The 24,009-nt window shown below is 43.9% G+C and overlaps 1 protein-coding gene across 8 annotated transcripts in view; it reads right to left on the reverse strand.

The window, feature by feature from the left end:
- Positions 1 to 24,009, reverse strand: part of LOC147361390 (uncharacterized) — a 235,163-nt gene that overhangs the window by 178,193 nt on the left and 32,961 nt on the right. Inside the window, exons 2-3 of one of the 8 annotated variants that reach the window (XR_015137825.1) lie at positions 18,575 to 20,008; positions 16,271 to 18,178 (exon numbers count right to left, since the gene is read on the reverse strand). The exons of the other annotated variants lie outside the window; for them this stretch is intronic. The gene's annotated coding sequence lies outside the window, so the exon portion shown is untranslated. The remainder of the gene's footprint in view (positions 1 to 16,270; positions 18,179 to 18,574; positions 20,009 to 24,009) is intronic. 8 annotated transcript variants of the gene reach the window in all.

Here is a 24,009-nt window from a genome sequence, read left to right on the forward strand (position 1 = left end):
GGGAGGGAGCAGGGGCATTTAAATCACCTCCTTCCTCATAAAGGGGATTCTCTGGGGGCTCAGCAGTAAAGAATCCACCTGCCATGCAGAAGACACAGGAGACCTGGGTTCGAGCCCTGGTCGGGAAGATCACTGAAGAAGGGAATGGGAACCCACGCCAGCATTCTTTCCTGGACAATTCCATGGACAGAGGAGCCTGTCGGGCTACAGTCCATGGGGTCACAGAGTCAGACACGACTAAAGTGACTTAGCACGCATGCACGTTCTTATTAAAAAAAAAAAAAAAGGTGATTTTCTTCTGGATTTAGCATCCCTCCTCTCCCCTCTAGCCTAGCCAAGGTTTCCATTTCAGTGAAACTCTATGGAGTCCGGAGGGCACGGGGAAGAGCTAGTGCTCCTTTCAAGGGAAGGCTGGGAGGCATCTCTGAAAACCGGCTCTGGACAACCTTGAACTAGATCTGAGAACCTGCTCTACAGACAGACAAAGAGCCTCTGTTCAGGACCCTAATAAGTCCCTCAAGTCATTCCTTGTCAGTGAAGCAACAGCTAATGAGCAAGCAGTGCCTCTCAGCACTAGACACACTCAGAGGGAAGGAGGCCAGGCTAGCACGTCAAGGATTTCCAAGGCACACAAAGGAAAATGTAAATCTGTCCCCGGGCCTGGAGACAAGACAAAGACCAAATGGAATCGGAGAGGAGGTTGTTAAGCAGTTCGTTACAGATGCACGGGAGGCTTTCGATGGACCCCTCCAAGACGGACGTTAAAACAAACAACCCAAATGTAAATATGAAGACTGTTTGCTTCAATTAAGTCTAAGCTACAGGAGTGTGAACTTTCCTATTGCCTCCGTGCACCACTCTGCCAGTGCCTTCACCATTATTAAAGTGTGTTTACACAGGGTTTGGCTTTTCATCTATTATGGAAAAATTACATCTTGCCCACAGCACTACAGGGGCCTGAGCACAGTAAATCCCCCACTGACCTTGAACCCAAGCTACAACAAACAGTCACTCTCCTTGGTGCTGAACTGCCTAAATAATGCACTGCATACATGCCTATGAATATAAATTACAACTACAAGTCATCTTACCAACAGGGTTTTCCAGAATCCAGTGTTTGTAGAGGCACTTGGATGTAGACAAAATCCTTGGGGAGATAACTGGGAAGACGTTTCCTGGCAGAAGATGATCATGTATGTACTGAACACTAAGACTCTTGAGAGTCCCTTGGACTGCAAGGACATCAAACCAGTCCGTCCTAAAGGAGATCAGTCCTGAATACACATTGGAAGGCCTGATGCTGAAGCTGAAGCTCCAATACTTTGGCCACCTGATGCAAAGAACTGACTCATCAGAAAAGACCCTGATGCTGGAAAAGATTGAAGGTGGGAGGAGAAGGGGACAGCAGATGGTTGGATGGCATCACCGACTTGAGGAGTTGGTGACAGACAGGGAGGCCTGGAGTGCTGCAGTCCATGGGGTTGCAAAGAGTCGGACACAACTGAGCAACGGAACTGAACTGAACTGAGGAGTGCTCAGTCATGTCCAACTCTTTGCGACCCCAGGGACTGTAGCCCGCCAGGCTCCTCTGTCCATGGAATTCTCCAGGCAAGAATACTGGAGAGGGTAGCTGTTCCTGTCTCCAGGGGATCTTCCCAACCCAGGGATCAAACCTGGGTCTCCTGCATTGCAGGCAGATTCTTTACCGTCTGAGCCACCAGGAAGCCCAAACACACACAAGAGTGTGCTGGGGTTGGAGCCCCACCAAGGAGGTGGCAAGACTGCAGCAGCCTCTGGTCAGAAAGCTTCACAACGGTGGAGGAAGAAGAAGTTGCAAGAGCAGAGGTAATTGCAAGGAAAAGCTCAAACTGGCAAAGCATCGTGAGACGGGTAACAGGAAGCAAGAGTGAAAGAAGACAAAAAACATCAACCAGAATGTCAATCTCATGGAAAATGGCATTTCCATTAGAACCACCAAGAAAATGCATCCACACGGAAAAGTGCTTCTAAAATAACGTTAAATGAGAAAAGCAAGATATAAAACAGTGAATGCACTATGGTTGCAATCACGTATACAAAAGGTTGAAAGGTGGACGGGAATCTATCAATAGAAAATTCAAAACGACCAAACGACAGTGGTAGAATTATGGACAAATCAGTTTTCTTTTAAAATGACTTCTAATCTTATGGTAAAGACACATGTGTATACACTCACCATATTTTTATAGGCAATTAGAGTGTACGTAAATATTCACTGCAGGCCTGTAATGGTTTAAAAAATGGGAAGCGATTCAAACATCCGTTTATCAGGGACAGATCAAATAAATTCTGGCATATACAGAAAATGACTTCCTATGCCACTTTAAACACAGAGGTATATCTGTCTGTACTGACATGCAGCTAAGTCTGTGAGACACAGCCAAGTAAAATTTTTAAAAGGCAAGATGCAGAAAAAGATGCATGATATAATAATATTTTTATTAAAATAAATAACTGCATTAGTATATGCTGGTATATATACAGGAAAGAAAGGGTTTGGAGTAACAGACATAAATGCAGGGAAAATTATGGGACTGCATGTTTTCATTTCCTACATTAATGTATGTCTCTGATGCTTTCACTTTTCACTTTCATGCATTGGAGAAGGAAATGGCAACCCACTCCAGTGTTCTTGCCTGGAGAATCCCAGAGATGGGGGAGCCTGGTGGGCTGCCGTTTATGGGGTCGCACAGAGTCGGACACAACTGAGGTGACTTAGCAGCAGCAACAGCAGCTGATGCTTGAATTTTGTACAATATAAACTTATATGGGTCACAGTTTTAAAGAGTGAAAACTGAACCAAAATTTTTGACATCGACTAGCATCTGTGGGCTTCCCTTGTGGTTCAGTGTTAGAGAATCCGCCTGCAATTCAGGAGACACAGGAGATGCAGGTTCGATCCCTGGGTCAGGAAGATCCCTTGGAGAAGGAAATGGCAACCCACCCCAGTATTCTTGCCTGGAGAATCCCCATGGACAGAGGAGCTGGCGGGCTACAGTCCATGGGGTCACGAGGAGTAGGACATGACTGAGCAACTAACACTTTTCACTACAACTTGAGAGTCCATGTGCTAAGATCTCACATCATGCAGCAAAGATCCCACGTGCTGCAACTAAGCCCCGATGCAGCCAAATAAATAAATAAATAACAAAGATATAAATTTCTTAAAAAAAGAAAAAAAAGAAGTCTATCCCAGGGTAATAAGTGGTAAAATCTAAGCACAGCTTTGAAGAGCAGAGGGTGGGTAGGGCTGCGGTGGCGCAGGGTACAGAGAGGCAGTGTAACTAAGGGAATGAAAAGCGGTGGTCACACTGAGCTCTGACCTGGGCAGGGAGCTAACCAGTTGCCCTGAGTTGAAGGGTAGGAGGAACGAGAAAACCCCCTGAACCAAAGGAGAAGGTACTTCACAGGGTACGAAGATCCACTGACCATTCACAGAGTCCCAAGGGGAAAAAAATGACAGGGAATTTCTGAAACGCAGAAGGAGGTGGCAAAAACATGGAAAAAGCAAGGCTGAGAATGACTGGGTAACAGTGAGTAAAACAGCTCAAAAGAATATCAAGAGGCGAGGAAACAGAATTTATGCGGGGACTCATAACATATGGCTGATTTACCAAAAGCTGGTCAGGCACCCAGTAAGCTGGCTGCAAACCCATGAACCTGAAATCTTCTTTCTTGCTTTCAAAAAGCAATCAGAACTTCAAAATGCAGTTTGTCTGCCCTTAACAAGTTCAGCAAATTTCAGCTGAAAATCACTGTTCCTTACAGATCCTGTTAGTCCGTGTCACCATGTCCCAGATGTTCCTAGGAATCGGAACAGCTAATTTGTTCAGTTACCAAGCCCTCCCATCCAGTAGGTGAGGAGAGCTGACAAGAGGAAGCAGCATCCCTCAGTATAAACAGTAAAATGATAGGCTCGGCTCTACCTCTCACAGGCACATCTAAACCACCAGGTGCCTCAGGCTCCCAGTCTGAAAAATGGGTACACAGAATTGTGAGATTCAAATGATAGAAAAATGATAACTCAGCGTCCTGGACATAGCACAACACTCAAATGTTACTGAATGAACACATGAACCGAGGTAGCTTGGTGCTACAGGTACTATTATCTTGCGTAAAACAAAGGTATGGGAAAGGGTAACATTCTAGTGAATTCTCTCTTACTGAAGTAAGGACAAGTCACTTCCTTTTAACATCCAAGTCTTCCATCTACTGCTTCTACTACTGTTACTGCCCTTCCTGGGCATTTATAACACATCCTCAACATTGCAAAGGATTATTTCTGTGCTTTTTGGCTTTCCTCTTTAGAACCGTAAGATCTCAGATGGCGAGGGATGTGACTTCAGGATTCATGAGCAGGCAAATTACCAACAAACATTATAAAGCCACGCAGAGAAGTATGCATGTCCAAGCCTTCCTCAGGCCCAGGGCGGACCCTACGGTGCAAAGGTTTATGTGGTGGCAGTGAAGGGGACCCCAGATCCTTTGGCAACGCTGAGGTGAGGCAGTCTTCAGAGCACATCAAACGGGGTACCTTTCACTTGAAGGGCATTAGGATTAAGCAATACTCTCTAGGTTAGGGGTTGTTAACTCTAGGTCCTTGGATTCCGAAGGGACTCACAGATGGAATTCACAGAGGTGCTGATACTCAACTGGGGAAAAAAGTCAGATCTTTATTTTTGCCAAAATAAACAACAAACAATTGATTAGCCGCTAAGCTTCGGCTGACTCTTTAGCGACCCCATGGACTATACAGTCTGCCAGGTTCCTCCATCCACGGGATTTCCAGGCAAGAATACTGGAGTGGGTTACCATTTCCTTCTCCAGGGGATCTTTCTGACCCAGGAACTGAATCCATGTCTCCTGCATTGGCAGGCGGATTCTTTACCACTGAGCCACCTGGGAAGCATTTTTTATTTTTTCTTACCAATATCCAATTGAAATTTAGCATTTGCTTCAATTATGGATCTAGGCAACAAATCACAGTAGCATTAATGGGACTTGTACATTTGTCACCAACGGAAGCCATCAATGTTTTCAGATCTCATTGTAACTGACACTGATACCTGAAAACATCATGTACATTTACAATCAGCTTGAAATTACAGCAGTTACTATTCCCTCTGCCAGATCTAATATAAGCAAAGAGCACATGTGATATTACTACAAAACAGATTTGACTTAATACTTGATAACTATAATTAACATAATTGGTTCCTTATTATTCTATGTATTTCCTCTTACATCTTTACATACTTTGCTCTGAGAAGCAAAAATAAATTCTGCCGTACTACCAAAGATGTCCATGACACTGAAAAAGTATAAGGAGCCCTGGACTGCACCGCCCAACAACTGCAAACACCATGCAGGCTTGAAACGATGCAAATGCAAAGGTGGAAACGTCTGAGACCTGTAATTATTCTGAGATGCGTGAGTTGCTTATGTTGACGAGAAAGTTCGAAATTGATGACAAGACTTACATAATAGAGCAGCCCATGCATGAGACAGTCCAATCTGAGTTCTTTTTATAACCTTTTTCCCTTTGGGTTAAAAAAAAAAAAAAAAACAAGCATCTGAGTCAAGCGCTTGGCTTTGAATTCTATCTCAAATTTACTGTCTGGCCTTGGGCAAGCCAGTAAACCTCTCTAAGCCTCATTTTTTCTCATCTATAAAATGTGAATGATAATACCTGTCTCAAAGCATTATTAAGAGGATTAAATAATACATGCAAAACACTAAATAATACATGCAAAGTACTTAGCACAGTACCTCACATAGTAAGTACTCAATAAATCAGAGCAATATCACTGCTTTGTCATTAATGGCATTTGAATCATAACTTATATTGAGACTTAAGATGATTTCTTTAAAAGATTATACAATCAAGAGGCAATATAATACACTGCCTCAGAACACAGACTCTAAAGATAGACTGCTCGCGTTTGAATGCTCCTCCACCACTTACAAGCTGTGTAACTGAGTAAGCACCTCAGTTTTTTTGAGATTGAGTTTCTAGATCTGTAAAATAGGGAAAACGGTCATATCCGCTTCATAGGATTGTTACAAAGGCCAAGTTACAGCCATATGCGAAGCCCACTACAAAGCGCCTGCTGCTGCTGCTAAGTCGCTTCAGTCGTGTCCGACTCTGTGCGACCCCATAGACGGCAGCCCACCAGGCTCCGCCGTCCCTGGGATTCTCCAGGCAAGAACACTGGAGTGGGTTGCCATTTCCTTCTCCAATGCATGAAAGTGAAAAGTGAAAGTGAAGTCGCTCAGTCGTGCCCGACTCTGAGCGACCCCATGGACTGCAGCCTACCAGGCTCCTCCGTCTGTGGGATTTTCCAGGCAAGAGTACTGGAGTGGGGTGCCATTGCCTTCTCCGACAAAGCACCTGGCAAACGGTAAATACTTGGTGATCATCAGCTATTGCTACATCATCAATAGTCATTATATAATGGTTTCACAACAGGCGACACAGAACTCTTTCTTCTTCCTCTCATCTTCATTTCAGTGATGAATGACCATAAATGAAGTGGAGAAGTCCCATTTCAACAAAACTATTTCCTGGAGAAGGGAATAGCAAGCCAGTCCAGTATTCTTGCCTGAAGAATTGCATGGACAGAGGAATTCAGCTGTAAACCTGGAGGGCTGCAGTCTGCAGGGTCACAAAGAGTCGGATGCGACTGAGACTAACATATTTACATGAATATATTTGGATGCTAATAAGAACAAGGCAGGGAGGAAATTCAGCTGCAGTTATTTCCTAGGAGGGATTAGAAAGGCCCCACTTCTCAGGGCTTTGTAACCAAGGCCAAGCTCACATAGAAAGATACTTAAAAAAGAAATGCTTCCCTCATGACCACAGATCTGTGTCGAAGAGGGACAAGCATAACTCTGCTTCTGTTCCTTTAAATAGGCACCGAGGGGGCCTCTGTGGCCCGGGCTGGAGCTCACCTTGGAGAAAGGAGCCATGGAGACGCGGGGCTCGGTGACAGCGAGGGCCACGTCAGCATCACGGGACAGAGGTGCACCTGTGCTCAGCAGGGGGCCGGCCCTACTCCTCACCCCGCAATTAGTAGGGTTTGGCTTAATTTAAAACCTGCACCTACCACTCATCTCTCAGAATGGGACTGAGGCTGTTTTCTGAACTTAGGGTCACAGTAAAAACAATAATCATGATGATAATAAACACATTCACTTCTCCTCATCTTTTAAGGGAGCTGAGTAATCAGTAACCCAGCAATTCACCATCACGGCAAAATCAGGAAACAAAACTATCCTCACCATCACTGTATTTCCTTGCTTTTTACTCATAAAAATCAGAAACTTTTACTCATAAGCTTTAGGAATTCAGGGTTCTCTGCTGTCTGTAATATTAACACTCTCGGCATATAGGGAGTAAATATTAAAATCAAATGATGATACGTAAGTACCATAATTCTGATAGATGATAAAATGAATGCTCATCGCTCTCCCCAGTATGCCACAAAAATGCAAGGGTTGGATCTGCTTTTTATTACAAAATAACAATTAAAAGATTCCTAAGTTACCAGTTTGAAAGTCAGAAGCAGGAAATCTTTAGGTTTTCCCCAGCTGCATGCAGCGGTATTCCCTGGAGATTGAGTTTTCCAACACATATAGCTAAAGGTCCACACCAAGAAGGAAGGAAAACAAGAAGCTTTTCATACCAGGAAAGCAAAATTTGGCATACTCTGGGCTCAGTGGCCAAAGGTTATCGGGGAGTAAAAATATTTACAATGGAATCGGGGTTAGTTGGTAATTAGAGGGCTCTCCTCTTCGGGCTCAAGTCGTGCCAGTATTATTATTTCCAGCATCCCTTAACAGGAGCCACAGTAAAACATTCCAACTGAGGGATTAACAGTGCCCTTTCCATGCTGGCTTTCAGCACTGCAGGGGCGCTGCCAAGCACCCAGGGAGACGCAAGTCTGGGCTTCAGAGCCTGGACCACTGGAGCTCAACCACACCGAGATGCTTTCCAAATCTCCAGGCTGCTGAGTTTGGTTCTCAGCTCCGGGCTGATGCGATTCTGTGGCAGAGCAGGTTCACAATGAGGATTAAGGCAACATCTCGGATCTGGGATCTTCTGACAAAGCAGCCTTGGACCAAGACTGGTACATGTGCACTGTCAACAGATGGGGTGAGGGGAAGACAGGAGAGAAATCCAGGAATGGATGTCCACGGCAATGTGTCTGCAGAGTTGGCATTAAGTGCCAAATTTTCCACAGGACCCCGTTTTGGGGGGGGGGGGCCATTCAAAACACAATACCTATCCCAGGAAGTGATCATATGGGACCTTCATCAACGGAAATTTTTCTTATTTAGCTAAAATCCTGCATATCCTTAATTATCAGAGTTAAGCATTCATTCTAGGGTAAAAATAATCTTCCTTAAACACAGCCTCCTCCTCCCTCCTGTCCTAAATGGGAAGGAAATCTAAAAAAGAGGGGATATATGTATCCATACAGCAAGAAGACTAACATAACATTGTAAAGCAACTACACTCCAATAAAATTCATTTAAAAAAATACATGGCCTATTACTGCCCAGATTAAACAGCTTTGGTGGCTTTCCTGTACCTAGGAGCTAAAAATCCTAACACTGCAGAATGATGAGCAAGACCTCTACGGTCTGGTCCCTATCTACTTCTCTGCACCGCCTTTACCTCCAGGCTGCCAGGATGCTAAACCTCCCTGTGAGTCCTCAAAACTTCTGCCGCGCTCCTTCACACCTCCCAGCCCTCACTGAGCCTCTGTACTCTGTTCTGTCTTTGCAGCATTTCTGACAAATGCGTATCCACCTTTCCCAGCTCGGCGAAGATCACCTTCCCGGGAAAGACTGACCACCCCTTTCTTCGCACCCACGCCGTGCCCTGTAACCTCCTGCCTGCCACAGCCCTGCACTACACTGGTTCTTCCTAGTTTTATGGAGGAGTAACTCAAATTCACTGCACATTTTAAGTGTACAGTTTCGTAAGGTTTAGCATAGGCTGTACCTGTGAAAATATGACCGCAATCAAGATCATGAACATAGCCCACACTAGCTTCAAAAGCTTTTCACGCCCTGCTGCCATCTCTCCCTGTCACCCGCTCCTGGCCTTTTCTCATCCTCAGGAAAAACTGATTTGCTTTCAGACACTATAAATTCACTCTCATTTTTAACAGTTTTAAATATACGGAACTATAGGTATGTATTCTTTCAGTTGAGGACAGAGGACTTGTTCCTTTCATTCAGCATAATTACACTGAGATTCATCCATGCTCTTGCACGAATCAATAGTTCATGACCTTTTATTCCTGCGTCATTTCAGCACAGATAGGGAGACCCAGATTCGATCCCTGGGACGGGAAGATTCCCTGGAGAAGGAAATGGCAACCCACTACTCCAGTATTCTTGCCTGGGAAATCCCATGACAGAGGAGCCTGGAGGGCTAGACTCCCTGGGGTCACAAAAGAGTCAGACACAACTTGGCTACTGAACAGCAGCAGGAACAAAGGGCTGTGCTACAGTAAGTCTGCTCTCTCACCTACTGATGACCATTTGAGTTGTTTCAACATTTTGGCTATTGCAAACTCCACTGCTATGAACCATTCATCCGTAAGTCTCTGAGCAGACACATGTTGTTATTTTTTTCTCTTGAGTAAACATTTAGAAGTGGGAATGGATGAATCATACGCAAGATGTTTAATTTTCTTAAGGAACTATTTTAAGGAACCGCCAAACTATTTTCCCTAGTGGCTATTCCATTTTATATTCCCAGGAACAAAGTATGAAAGTTCATTTCCTCCAAAGCCTCATGGACATTTGATATGGTTAGCTGTTTTAATTATAGCCATTCTAATATGTCTTTGTGTTATTTCATTGGAGTTTTAATTTGCACTTTCCTCGTGATTCATGATGTTCAGCATCTTTCCATGTATTTATTTCTATTTCTTCCTTGGTGAAATATCTGTTCGTGTCACATGTCCATTATTTTAGTTGGTTGCTTATTTTCTTATTATTAAGTTTTGAGAATAATTCATATATTCTGGATACAAGTCCATTATCATATGTATTTGGAAATATTTTCTCCCAATCTGTTGCATTTTCTTAACAGTATCTTTTGAAGAGCAGAATTTTTAATTTTAGATGAAGTCTAATTTATCAATTTGTTCTTTTATGGATTGTAGTTTCTGATCTAAGAGCTAAGAAATCTTTTTGTTTTTTTCATGACTGTATTAAGTTTAATGTGTATAGCACAATGGTTTGATTTACCTGTATTATGAAATGATGACAATAGGTTTAACTAACATCCATAAAATCTAAGAAATCTTTGTCGAACCCAATGTCACAAAGACTTTTCCCTATGCTTTCTTCTATAAGATTTATAGTTTTATGTTCTCCTCATATGTCTATAATCTATTCTGTGTTCACTTTAATACATACTACAAGGCATGCTTCAGCGATCATTTTTTCGCTTTTGGATGCTGAATGGTTTCAGAGTCATTTGTTGAAGAAACAATCCTAGAGTCAGTGAATGAATCTAGGATTCCTTTGTCTATAACACACATGCACGTGTAACTCTTTCTGTCTCTTTCTGCTGTTCTAGCACTCTATACGTTTACTAAATTAACAGCACCACACTCTCGGTTACTAAGCTTTATAAGTCATTAAATCACCTAGTTTTTGTCTTTCAGTTTTGCTCATCTCTTCCAGAGTTGTTTTGGCTAGCTAGTCTAGTATCTCTGTATTTCTCTGTGACTTTTTAAGTTCATCTTTGCAATTTCAAAAACTACCAGCATTTTGATTGTGGGTGAATCTACAGATCAGTTTGGGGAAAACGGACATCGTAACAATATTGAGACTTCTGACCATGTACAAAAACACACCTCTCCATTTATTTAGGTCTTCTTTAGTTTTTCTCAGTAACAACGTGTGCATTTTTAGCGTCTAGGTTTTGCACATCTTTCATCAGGTTTATTCATAAGTATTTCTGTCTTCGATGCTATTGTAAATGGCATTTATTTCAATTTCTGATTGCTCAGTGTTAGTATAAAACAACTATTTTTATGTATTGATATTGTATCCTAGAATCTTGATCACTGGAATTAAGTTGCCATCTCAATGCCTCAGGGGAGAAAGAAAGTTGATCACAACCACATTCAGGAAACTGTATGCTGTGGAGATATATTTCCTAGGGGAAAATAAAGGAAGTCAAATATCTCAACATTCCTGTTTCTATATTTCTGACCTAGATGGTTCGAATGAGTCCTTGAGATCATGAGCCAAGTGCTTCGGAAAAAGTTCTAAGATTAAATGCACATGGTCCTTCCTAAACTGTTTCTGAAATGAGCAACAGTATAATCCCTCAGCACAGAAAAGGAACTCCAGGGAGCCCGTAATAGTAGAGCTTCACCAACCTATTGGCCCTGATTCCTTCAGAGTGGTTTCTGCTCTTTTCCTCACCCTTTTATGACCAGGTTTTCTCAGTGGGAATCTAGCCCTTCCATTTCAGAACTGGGCCATAAATTGGAGGTTTTCCTCTATGAATCTACTTGCATGATGAATGATTAGTCTTGAGTTCCTGATTCTGAATTCTACGTATGAATACACGTCTACAGCCTGTGTAACTGAATCCACTTACGTGCTTATTGACCCCGCATCCATAAATAGGATGCCTGCTTCCCAGTGCAACATATCCTGTTTGCTGCATTGATTCTCCACAAGAGAAAATTCTGAGGTCACGTGTTCCACCATCCTTCACATCCCCAGAATTCTATCTGCTTGGGGCATAAAAGAAAGGACACCATTGTTACAAACCCCAGAACACAAAACCACTTCTCCATCCTACACTGCACAGGGAACGTCAAAGCATGCTCCTGAACTGAAAGGATCAGGGCTAGAATGCGAGCATCTCCAGCTATATTCACGTCTCCAGATGGCTATCACTGTCAGAAGCAGCACCCTTGAGTATGAATGGCACAAGCTATGAACACCAGAGCTCAATGGAGACGCCCGGGGAGAAACATACAGAATTAACATCAAAGAACGAAATCTGGTCAAAACTCCCTCAACCTGCTTCCTATCTTTCTGCGTTAATGTAACAGTTATTCAGGAGGCCTCTGCTGCTGTCTTAATCAGGGTCTCGCATACCTGGGAAGCTCTAATGCCTGTCCCTCCCATTCTCTTTTTCTGGTTATAAAGCATTACCTGTGGGCCATGAATTTCTCTCATATTAAAAAAAAAAAAAAAAAACTTTGTACAACCATCATACACTTTACAGTATAAATTACAAAACACAATGAAGCCAAAATAAGAAAACAAATCATCATTAAACTAGCCAGCAAGAAATCACCACTCCTAACATCTGGTATATATTCTCTCAGACTTTTCTTCCTTGTTACAACATTTTCAAAACAAATGAAATCAGAAAGCTATCCACAGTGATCTTCTAAGTTGTCGAGGAGGTAAGCATGGCAGGAACACATGTTGATTATTTTTTGCTGCGATTTTACCGAGAGAAGTAAACGTCACAGAGAGTGTTAAAACCTCCAACAAAAGCCGTAAAATAATTATGGTGTGACGCCTGTACTCCCTCCGGCCGCCTGTGGTTCATTACTAAAATGAGCAGAATTAACTAACAAATGGAGAAATCCCTCACTAATTAGAACACCGTACTCGGAACACTCACTCAGCCAGGTAGCACAGACAGAGCTCTGGACAGCCCGGGTGCACAGGACCGCACACTGGGGGGCGGGAAATGGGGAAAAGATGAGGGCCATGTCGCTGCTGCTGAGAAGGAAAGAAATTTAATAAATGCAAGAGACCCAAAAAAAAAAAAAGTGTATATGAAGTGGGAGATACAAGCTGCTACTTGGCACTGTTCTGTACACCCATTTCTCTCACTGGGCTGGAAGTCCTCAGCAGGTGTGTGTATATATATACACTTTTTATATATGAAGTGTATACATATATTTGGCTATACCCCTTAGCATGCAGGAGCTTAGTTCCCTAACCAAGGAGGGGATCCAAGTCCCTGGTAGTGCAAGCACCGAGTCTTAACCACTGGAATGCTGGGGAAGTCCCCTTAGCAGGTATATTAATCGTCTTTTTTGTATCCCCCATGCGTGGCCCTTAGTTAAGATTTGCTAGATGAATTTAGGACTGCCCTAGAAGCAGATGAGTTAAAACTGGAAGGGAAGAAATTAGCCTACAAAACATACTACAAAAAAAGATGAAGATATAATCTTCTTTAATTATAACTGTCCCATTCTGATTTTGGCAGAAGTCAACCCTGCATGTGTTAAAGGTAAATGCTTATAAATAAGCTGGATAAAATTAAGGCCCTAGGCATCTTTAATCCAATTTCTTAACACACACATACACACACACACACAGGTTTTCCAACTCCTAGGCAAATATACAGGGCTTCCCAAGTGGCTCGGTGGTAAAGAATCCACCTGCGAATGCAGGAGACTCGAATTTGATTCCGGTGTTGGGAAGATCCCCTGGGGAAGGAAATGGCAACCCACTCCAGTATTCTTGCCTGGAAAATCCCATGGACAGAAGAGCCTGGCAGGCAACAGTCCATGGGGTCACAAAGAGTCAGACACAACTGAGCGACTTAGCATGATGACTAGTCAAATATACTTTCACAAGTACACTACTTGTGTATTATAAAATAAAAATGAGAGTTGGACCATAAAGAAGGCTGAGAACTGAAGAACTGATGCTTTCAAACTGTGGTGCTGGAGAAGACTCTTGAGAGTCCCTTGGACTGCAAGGAGATCAAACCAGTCCATCCTAAAGGAAATCAGTCCTGATTAGTCATTGGAAGGACTGATTCTGAAGTTGAAGCTCCAATGCTTTGGCCACCTGATGCGAAGAACTGAATCTTGGAAAAGACCCTGATGCTGTGAAAGACTAAAGGCACCAGGTGAAGGGGATGACAGAGGATGAGGTGGTTGGATGGCATCACCAACTCAATGGATATGAGTTTGAGCAAGCTCTGAGGAGTTGTTGATGGACAGGGAAGCCTGGCATGCTACAGTCCATGGGGTCGCAAAGATTCAGACATGAATGAGCAACTGAACTGAACCGAAAATAAAAATGGGTGGAAGATAATTATACAAGATACCTGATGTGGTATGTTAATTGCAAAATGGCCCTCAATTCTCTGTTACTCTCTGTATCCATACTCTTGGATATTTGATTTTGCAATTTCTCCCTTCAAGAGGTAGATGGTCTATTTTCTTGCTTCTCGAGTCATGGCTGGCCTTGTGACTTGCTGTGATTAATATAATACAAGGGAAGTGAAGGTGTGCCAGGTCCAAGTTGTTGTCTTGTTGTTCAGTAGCTAAGTCACGTCTGACTCTTTGTGACCTCATGGACTGCAGCATGTCAGGCCTCCCTGTCCTTCACCATCTCCCAGAGCTTGCTCAAACTCATGTCCATTGAGTTGATGATGCCATCCAACCATCTCATCCTCTGGCGCCCTCTTCTCCTTCTGCCTTCAATCTTTCCCAGCATCAGGGCCTTTCCCAAAGAGTCGGCTGTTCGCATCAGGTGGTAAAGTATTGGAGCTTAGACTTATGACTCAAAAGACCTGGAGGACCTCCACTCTCTCAGAACCCTGCCCGGTCACCAGACTGGCCTGTTGGATGAAGGCAGACAAGAGGGATGTGGCCCCATCACTCCTGCCGACAGACAGCCGACCACCAGACTTGGGGCTGCCCAGGCCTGAGCCATGTGGCAATGTGCAGACAGAGGCAGATGAAACCCACCCTGAGATAACACTAAAAACCCACCAAGGTGGCTAAATAAAAAATAAGGATCACACCACGTGTTGGTAAGGAGGCAGCGAAACTGGATCACACAATTGTCGCTGGTGAGGGTGTGAAATGGGATAGCCATTGTGGAAAATAGTTTGGCAGTTTCTTATAAAATGAAGGCTCAGATGGTAAAGAATCTGCTTGCAATGTGGGAGATCCAGGTTCGATTCTTGGGTCAGGAAGATTCCCTGAAGAAGGAAATGGCAACCCACTCCAGTATTCTGGCCTAGAGAATCCCATGGACAGGGCAGCCTGGTGGGCTACAGTCCCTAGGGTCACAAAGAGTCAGACATGTCTGAGTGACTAATACTTTCATTTTCCGCTATAAAAAAAAACACGAGGGAATTCCCTAGTGGTCTGGTGTTTGGGAGGCTGCCTACTATTGAAGGGGGTGAAGGTTCAATCCCTGATCAGGAAATTAAGATCCCACATGCTGCAGGGTATGGCCAAAAATTAAAATAAATAAAACTTGAAAAAAATCCTTTAAAAAAAAAATGAAACTACCCACCACTCATACTCTTGGGCATTCATCCTAGAGAAGTAATATGTTCAAAACAAAAAACCTACACACACGTCCACAGCAATTTTATTCTTAGCAGCTGAAAACCTGAAACAACCGTTTTTTAACATGCTTAAAAGCAGTCCAGTTTTTTAACATGCTTAAAAAACTGGACTGCTCCTCAACAACGAGTGTGCTAAGTCGCTTCAGTTGTGTCCAACTTTGTGCGACCCCATGGACTGTAGCTGTAGCCTGCCAGGCTCCTCCGTCCATGGGATTTTCCCAGGCAAGAATATTGGAGTGGGTTGCCATTTCCTGCTCCAACTATAAGACGTAACAAACTCTTGGCACACATCAATTCATGTGGTCAAGGCGCTCACTAGTGAACAGAGCCTACAGCAAGGGAAAGGAGACCTTATCTGCTCAAGGACCGGGAAACTTAGCTAACTCCATTTAGAAAAAGCTGTAGAATGGAACAAAGAAAATGTGTGTCAAACAGCTGGGTAAATGAAAACCTAGGCTGGAAATGGATAAGTCGCTATAATACACCTAAAGAGATGTAATTAAACACATATCCCGAGAGTCACAAGATCTTGCAGTCAAACTTATTTCCTTTTAAACTTTCAACCCCTCAAGCTATGCTCCACAATGCCTAATGAGAAAGTATCTCCCTTTAAAAAAAAAGTAAAGGAGATGCTGACCAGCCAGTATCTTTCAGAGTTGAACGTTAACTGTAACACTCTAAATCAGAGCTTGGCGTAGGCATCCCAAGCTGCACATCAGAGTCATCGGGATAAGCATTTTGAAAATGAGAATTAATGGCCTCCATCTTCTATCACCTTGGAATGATAGAGAGTGATGTCACTTCTGGGTGTAGATAAAGGCAACAGTTTAAGACACTTACTTCTTTGATGGCATCTGAATCCAGCCGAGGTTCAGGTTCATCAAGCTGCACTGCGTTTAAGGGCATCCATTCATCCATCCATTCATTCAACAGGTAATCACCGGGCATCTCCTTTGTGTTAGGTACCACATCAGATGCTGCAGCTACAACTGTGAGCAAGGGTGACATGATCTCTGCCTTCATGAGACTTCTATTCCACGAGGCGAGGAACTTAATTTTTTTTTCTTTCTTTTCAAACATTTTATTTTGTGTTGGAGTATAGCCAATTGACAATGCTGTGATCGTTTCAGGTGAACAGCAAAAGGACTCAGCCATACATCCACAGGTATCCACTCTTCCCCAACACCCCCTCCCACCCAGGCTGCCACGTAATACAGAGTTCCATGTGCTATCCAGTAGGTCCTTGTTGTTATCCATTTTGAATACAGCAGTGTGTACATGCCCGTCCCAAACTCCCTAACTATCCCTTCCCGGGGGGCAACCATAAGTTTGTTCTCTAAGTCTGTAAGTAGGAGAGGAGCTTAATTACTTGTTGATAACAAAATGTACAATAATGGGGATTATAGAGGGGCTTAAGACATCACCAGATGCAGAAGAATCTACTCATCTGAAAAGTTATCATCAACAGTAAGTTGATCTCTTCCACACAATGTAAAAATAGCTCAATTTTTTTTTTTTTTTTTTTTTGCCATTTAAGTAATGAAAACAAATACTTCATTTTGCCTGCCATTATCAAAGAGTATTCTGGTCTGGCTGAGTGAATTTTCTAGAAAGCTGTAAACATTTTACTTAAAATTTCAAAAAACTACCAGTGACCCAGTGAAGTTGCTCACTCGTGTCCGACTCTTTTGCGATCCCATGGACTGTAGCCTACAGGGCTCCTCCATCCATGGGATTTTCCAGGCAAGAGTATTGGAGTGGGCTGCCATTCCCTTCTCCAGGGGATCTTCCCGACCCAGGGATCGAACCCAGGTCTCCTACACTGCAGGCGGACCCTTTACCGTCTGAGCCACCAGCAAAGCCTAAAAAACTACAATCCTTCTACAATGCAACAAGTTATTCACACTTCTGTATCAGTACACTGCACAGGCGACTGGAATTTACTCTCCTTTCAATGGTGACACTGAGAATTCTGCCCAAGAGGACTGGACCTCTGGCCTGCTGTCTGCCCAGACCTGCCTACCGCCTCTCCAGGAGGACATCAGCATTGGGCCGCATCACACAGCCCAGGGCAGCACCGTGGTCTGTCTCCCGTACAGCCCACTCATTCCAGGGGCATGAGTCCCTGCCACCTGCCTCCACCACCACTCCTCACTTCTCACCTGCTTTCTTCAGCTTTTACTCTCCTTGTATTTTCTAAGCTAGATCAAAAATGAAAATTTCCAAGGGAACCCAAACAGCAGGCACAGTGTTCAAATTTAAAGTAAAAAGACCCTTTGCCTACAACAGAATTCAAATGCATTGGATTTGTGAAAAGTCTTTTGGGGGGGGGTGTGTCGGGGGAGGGTGCTGAGGGGTACTGTGCTTTCCTGCCTTCGCTTCAGAATCACAGCTATCCCAGAGCAGAAAAGCGGAAGAGAACAAAGAAAGAAACACCACCTGCCTGGCAGTGAGAACTATGTCAATTCATGTTACTACAGCATTTTTCCCTCAGAGGAGATTTGTACTATTATCTTGCTTATTTTCCCCAAATGCATGAGATACAGAAAAAAACCAAGTACAGCTATTAATACTTTGAGAGGGAGGTTGTGGTGATCAAGACTGTGAGTTGTCCAAAGTCACAGGAAGAGACCTGAGGGTCTTCCTGCCTCGTGGTCTTCATTTTCATCCCAAAAAACAATGTTTCCCAAGGCTTCCAGAGACGAGCTGCCCACAAGATACCTGATTTTCTGCTCAGATATAGAGACACTGGAATTAAAAAAAAAAAAAAAAGGAAGTTCCTCAAAACTAAGATCAGTAAATTTTTCTAATAGATGTTTTCAATCATGAAAACCACCATTATTTCACACAAAGATTTATGGATAGTACCTAAAACTTATAGGAAAATACTCATTTTTCTACACCATCAGATGGACTTGTCACTTTGAAACTGCTGAGATAAATGCAAAAACTCTCAGAGTACTTGTCATACAGTGAAAAAAAAAAAAAGGCAGCAGCATGCTATGACAGCATGTAAAACTACACACTTTCACAAGACTCTGCATTAGAAAGTTACAAATATTAACCACCCACCCACTCTCTTTGGCTGTCCTCTCAGGCACTAGACCGGATTGTTTTCAGATGAATTTCACTATGGGGACCCACCTCTACTGGCTATTCAACTAGAGGGACTCCGGCGCCTCTTCTTTCTCCTCATTAGTGTCTGCGGAATCTCCCAGGATGCTTGTTATATGATATAAGTGTTCACAATGGTCTCGTTGCTTTAAGCCAAATTTGTGTCACTTCCCAGCCTCAATGAGTAAAATACTACCAACTTCTACAGCAGAGGAGTTGGAAATAGCATTCCGGGCAGTCAGCAGCACATCAGGAAGAGAAACAAAAATGGTAAAATAAAAGCGTGAGTCTGTGTCCTTCTTGAGGTCACTGCTGCCTCCTCCTGTAAATCTAATCACTGCACATCCTCCTCCTCCACTTTTTCTGCACCAGATGTCAAATAAAGCTGGACCTCCCACTCCAGTACCCTTGCCTGGGAAATCCCGTGGGCAGAGGAGCCTGGCACACTACACTAAGAGTCGGGCACGACTTCTCGATTAAACAACAACTAGTGGGCATAGAGGAATCACGTTTAAAGAGCCCAGGTGAGCGTGAGGCGGCCAGGACTGCCGAGATGCGTCTTGAGGGACAGCTCAGCGCTGGCAGGAGTCCAGAGAATTCCTCTGACAACATCTCCATCAGGCGAGAGGCTCATAAATTAAAGCCGCCCGGGGGCAGTTTAAACTCTGTTACCAGCCTGGTCTCCTTCCACACTGCCCCTTCTGTTTGCAGCTCCCAGATAAGGGTGAGCTCAGGGTGTGGCCACTGCCAGTCCTTCTGTGCAGACCTCCTTCCAACCTTCCCCTTCCTCCCCAGCCTGACGTTGAGAAGAGAGAAGCAAAGCTGTGCAGGTAGGGCGTCGTCATTTACTCTATGGGGAAAGCCAGGCCTCCGTTCTCTGCGATAATTGGGAAGTTACCTCCCTTTTAATGCTCCAATTGGAGTTTCTTCCTTATCAACTTCCTCTGCTGTTTACTCAACCAGGGGATAAAATTTGCATTTAACTCCCTACAACTGCTGCTGTATGTCTTTTAAGTCAGGTCCCCAGCCTCAGGATCTAGTGCCTGATGACCTGAGGTGGAGCTAATGTAATAATAATAGAAATAAAGTGCACACTAAATGTAATGCATTTGAATCATCACAAAACCATCCCCTAATCCCTAGTCTGTGGAAAAACTGTCTTCCACAAAACCCGTCCCATGGTACCGAAAAGGCTGGGGACTGCTGCTCTAAGCGGTACTGCTACCAGTTAAGTACTGAACTAGACAAAACAAAATATAGAAAGAAAAGAAGAAGCTGGATCTCTTGCCTCCAAGAAGAGTCAGCCAGTGGTACCCATGTTCACCAGGAAGACGTCAAGAATCTGGGACACTCATTCACTTGGATCCTACAGTCCCAAGGAAAGGCACTTGGGATAGCCAACTGTGAAAGTTAGGCAGGATATCTTCTCTTACTTTTCATCATGCAAAACGATATTTATTCTACCTGAAATCAGAAAGCATTTTAAGGAAAAAAAAGGGGGTCACACTATATGAAGCCCATATTTATGGACTATTTACATTTTCTGTTAATGTAATTAAGAGGATGTCTAAATGATTCAATCAATTCTCAATTATTCCTACTAATGGAGTGGATCAATACAGTTGGAGAGCCTGAAATGGCAGCCCACGAAGTTTAATGATGGCTCATAAATCCCGTCTCTTTATTATTGGTAGATGGGTGCGTTGAATATTCTTCAGGTTTAATAGAATTCATCAATTCACAGTGCTTGGGACTCTTAGAGGGTCGTTCTGTTCAACCTTCTTTTGCACACAAGGGAAACCTGGCTTAAAATGCTGAAGGCACCACCACTGTAAACGGAAGGTGGGGCGGGGCTCAGTGTAACCGTGGCAACTGACACTGTGCCGTAGAGCCCTTGGCCTATATTTTAAAAGAAGTCTTAAAAACAACTAGTTGCTTCAGTTAGTGTCTTTCACCTCCAGCCCCATCCTTAGTAGACTTCCCAAAACACTAGTAACAAATACCACCTACTGAGAACCTCCTCAGTACAAGTTTCAGATGGATTTAATACTCCAGCATACATAGGACTTAATGTCCTTCCATCATGCCATGGCTATGGATTGACATCTTCCTCGAGGAAATAAGCAATTAGCAATTTTGATTTTAAAAATGGATCATTGAAATTTTTGCTAGCCTGGAAGCAGCAAAAGGCTTCTGTAGATCAATTATGCAAGAGGGGTAACATAGCAACTTACTTAAAAATAAAATGTGAGCGCAGGCTGGAAATAGAGTTACATGCATCCGCATGGAGACGGAAGACTCACAGAGCATCTGGATCCTCAACACGTGAGGATGTAGCCTGTTCCAGAAGAATTCTGAAGGCGACTCCAGACTTCCCACAACCTTCCCTGGCAGCACATGCTCCCGTCTGCCTCTCTCAGCACCATCAGGAATGAGACACCAATTTCAAAGCTGCCTGCGTCCATGAGTGGCTGAGTCGCGTTAGCCATGTCCGACTCTCTGTGACTCCATAGGCTGTAGCCCACCAGGCTCCTCTGTCCCTGGAATTCTCCAGGAAAGAATACTGGAGTGGGCCACCAAACATTCCTCCAGAGGATCTTTCTGACCCAGGGACCAAACCCAGGTCTCATGTTTGCTGCGCTGGCAGGCAGGTTCTTTACCACTAGTGCCACCTGAGAAGTCCCTAAAACCTGCCTACTGCAATTTAATGGGGCTTCCCTGGTGGCTCAGATGGTAGAGAATCCGCCTGCAACGCAAGAGACTCAGGAGCAGGAGACCCAGGTTTGATCCCTGGGGTGGGAAGATCCCCTGGAGGAGGAAACGGCAACCCACTCTAGTCTTCTTAACTGGGAAATTCCATGAACAGAGGAGCCTGGTGGGCTACAGTCCATGGGGTCACAAGAGTTGGACAGGACTTAGTGACTAAACAACTGTCATTGAATAGGTGTGGTGCTTTTTTCTAAATTTGCCAAAATGAGGTCGCTGACAACATAAACAAGGGGATACGGTGCCGCTCACGTGTCGGTGCTACAGAGGAAAAGGTGCCTCAACCTACCTCTCCCAGTCCCAGCCCACACCCCAAAACATCTATGCAAACATTTCTAAACGTACAAAAAAAGTGAACACGAGAGAGTTCGAGAAATCCTTGAGAGGTCTGTGAACGAGAACACTGCTGGAACAGAAGGTCTTATATTCCACAAGGAAACATCCTCATAAACCCAGCTGAGAAATGAGCCCACTTGTAACCACACAACCGGGCGCCGGGATAATTACAATAGAAACACTTTATTTCAAATCATGAAAAGAGTTACACTTGATCTTCTTGTTAGCAGGGGCTGTGCAGACAGCAACATTAACTGTGAAATGTAAGGGCAGATAACAGCTGATTTGAAAGGGGATTGTGTAAATCTAGTTAAGGAGCAACTTTAGAAGATTATTTTCAATTACTGAGATAGCATCATGGTTCTCAGGAAAAAAAAAATGGAAAGGTTTGTTCTTTACACCACATACAGTGTACTGAGTCTAACAAAACCACCTGCTTTCAGGCAATAATATCAGCCAGCAGCTAATACGCCTTGCTTCCACTTTACCCTCCCCTTCTTCAAGTCATTTTCAATTATTGCTAGCACTCACTCAGCTCTGTGACCAAAAAGTCATTTCAGCAGGAGAAACAGCTTTAAAAGAAAGATCCCCTTCAGAATAATTACTAAAAGCTTTTAGATTTCCAAGTGCCAAATATACATAGCCTGGGAGACCTCTAAACTAGGGCCGAGGTCAGGCAGGTAAAGAAAGGGTGTCTGATCGTTGATGGAGTGGCAATTGCTTCACCTGTCGGAACACTTAACCCAGAACGTCTGGGCCTTGGCCCCCAGTCACCCCAGCTCATATACAGGAATGCACGCAGATTCATACGTTGCCCAAAATGCAAGCTACATTGCTAGCTACATGAGATAACCTTGTCAAGTGAAATCCCCATTTGTCATTTGCTTTAACGTGGCTTGTGTAGGGGGTGCTAATGCTACAAAGAATCTAGCCTAAGAGCTTCCCTCGTGGCTCAGTGGTAGAGAGCCTGCCTGGCGGGTTCAAATCCTGGGTTGGGAAGATCCCCTGGAGAAGGAAATGGCAACTCACTCCAGTATTCTTGCCTGGAGAATCCTGTGGACAGAGGAGCCTGGTGGCTACAGTCCATGGGGTTGCAAAGAGTCGGACATGACTGAGTGACTGACACTCTCACTGAATTTGTTTCCTCACCTTTAAAACTGGGACAATAATAATTACCCAGTTCATTCAGAAGTCACAATGATCAAAAGATAAGATGGTACTTTGCACACTATTAGATGCTGTATAAATGCAAGTAATGATTAATATCTCAGTGTACAAATATAATATCTCCACATGCAGCAAAAATGTTATTATTCCCCATGTGCACCACATGCCTATGCTCGATTTCCATATTCTTTTCCCAAAAGTGAAAATCGCTCAGTCATATCCAACTCTTTGCAACCCCATGGACTTATATATATACAGCCCATGGAATTCTCCAGGCCAGAACACTAGAGTGGGTAGCCTTTCTCTTCTCCAGGAGATCTTCCCAACCCAGGGATCGAACCCAGGTCTCCTGCATTGCAGGCGGATTCTTTACCAGCTGAGCCACCAGGGAAGCCCGAGAATCCTGGAGTGGGTAGCCTATCCCTTCTCCAATGGATCTGCTGAACCCAGGAACCAAACTGGGGTCTCCTGAATTGCTGGCGGATTCTTTACCAACTGAGCCATCAGGGAAGCCTAATCAGAAAGAGAAATTAAAAATTTAGCAGAAGAGCACACTTCACTGTCTTTAAAAAAATGTTCTTCTGACACTGAAACTAAATATTTAAAAGTCAGAGAATCATTAAAGTCACTTTACATGCACTTCTCCTCCCATTCAAGGGCTTCCCTGGTGGCTCAGATGGTAAAGAATCCACTTGCCAATGCAGGAGACCCAGGTTTGATCCCTGAGTCATGAAGATCCCCTGGAGGAGGGCATGGCATCCTGGAAAATCCCCATGGACAGAGGAGCCTGGGGGGCTGCAGTCCATAGCGTTGCAAAGAGTTGGACACGACTGTGGCTGAAGAGCAACAACTCTTCCCTTTAATTAGCCACAATTTTCTGTGCAGGTGTGTGACTACAGATGCCACCAAATCCTGCAGATTCCGCCATCAGGCTGTCACCTCAAAAGCAAAACGGCACCTCTCTAGAAGCACAGCTCCACAACATCCTGGAGGACTGGGGCAGCTCTCTGAAGAGGCAAAGCAAACCGAGAGATGATGTCACTCTTCAGCTGGTGGGAACTGAGGACTGTGTGCTCAAGGTTTCTCTTCAAATACCTCTGCTCTTCCTAACCAAAATGCTCCCTTGTCACAGAAACAGAAAGAATTCTCTCAGTTGATCAAGACCACCGCTGCACAGTAGGAAATCCTAAAGCAGT

The sequence above is a fragment of the Bos grunniens genome, chromosome 12, assembly GCF_055505025.1.
Source record: "Bos grunniens cultivar Pamir isolate PY7600 chromosome 12, Bosgru_T2T1.0, whole genome shotgun sequence".
NCBI lineage: Eukaryota > Metazoa > Chordata > Mammalia > Artiodactyla > Bovidae > Bos > Bos grunniens.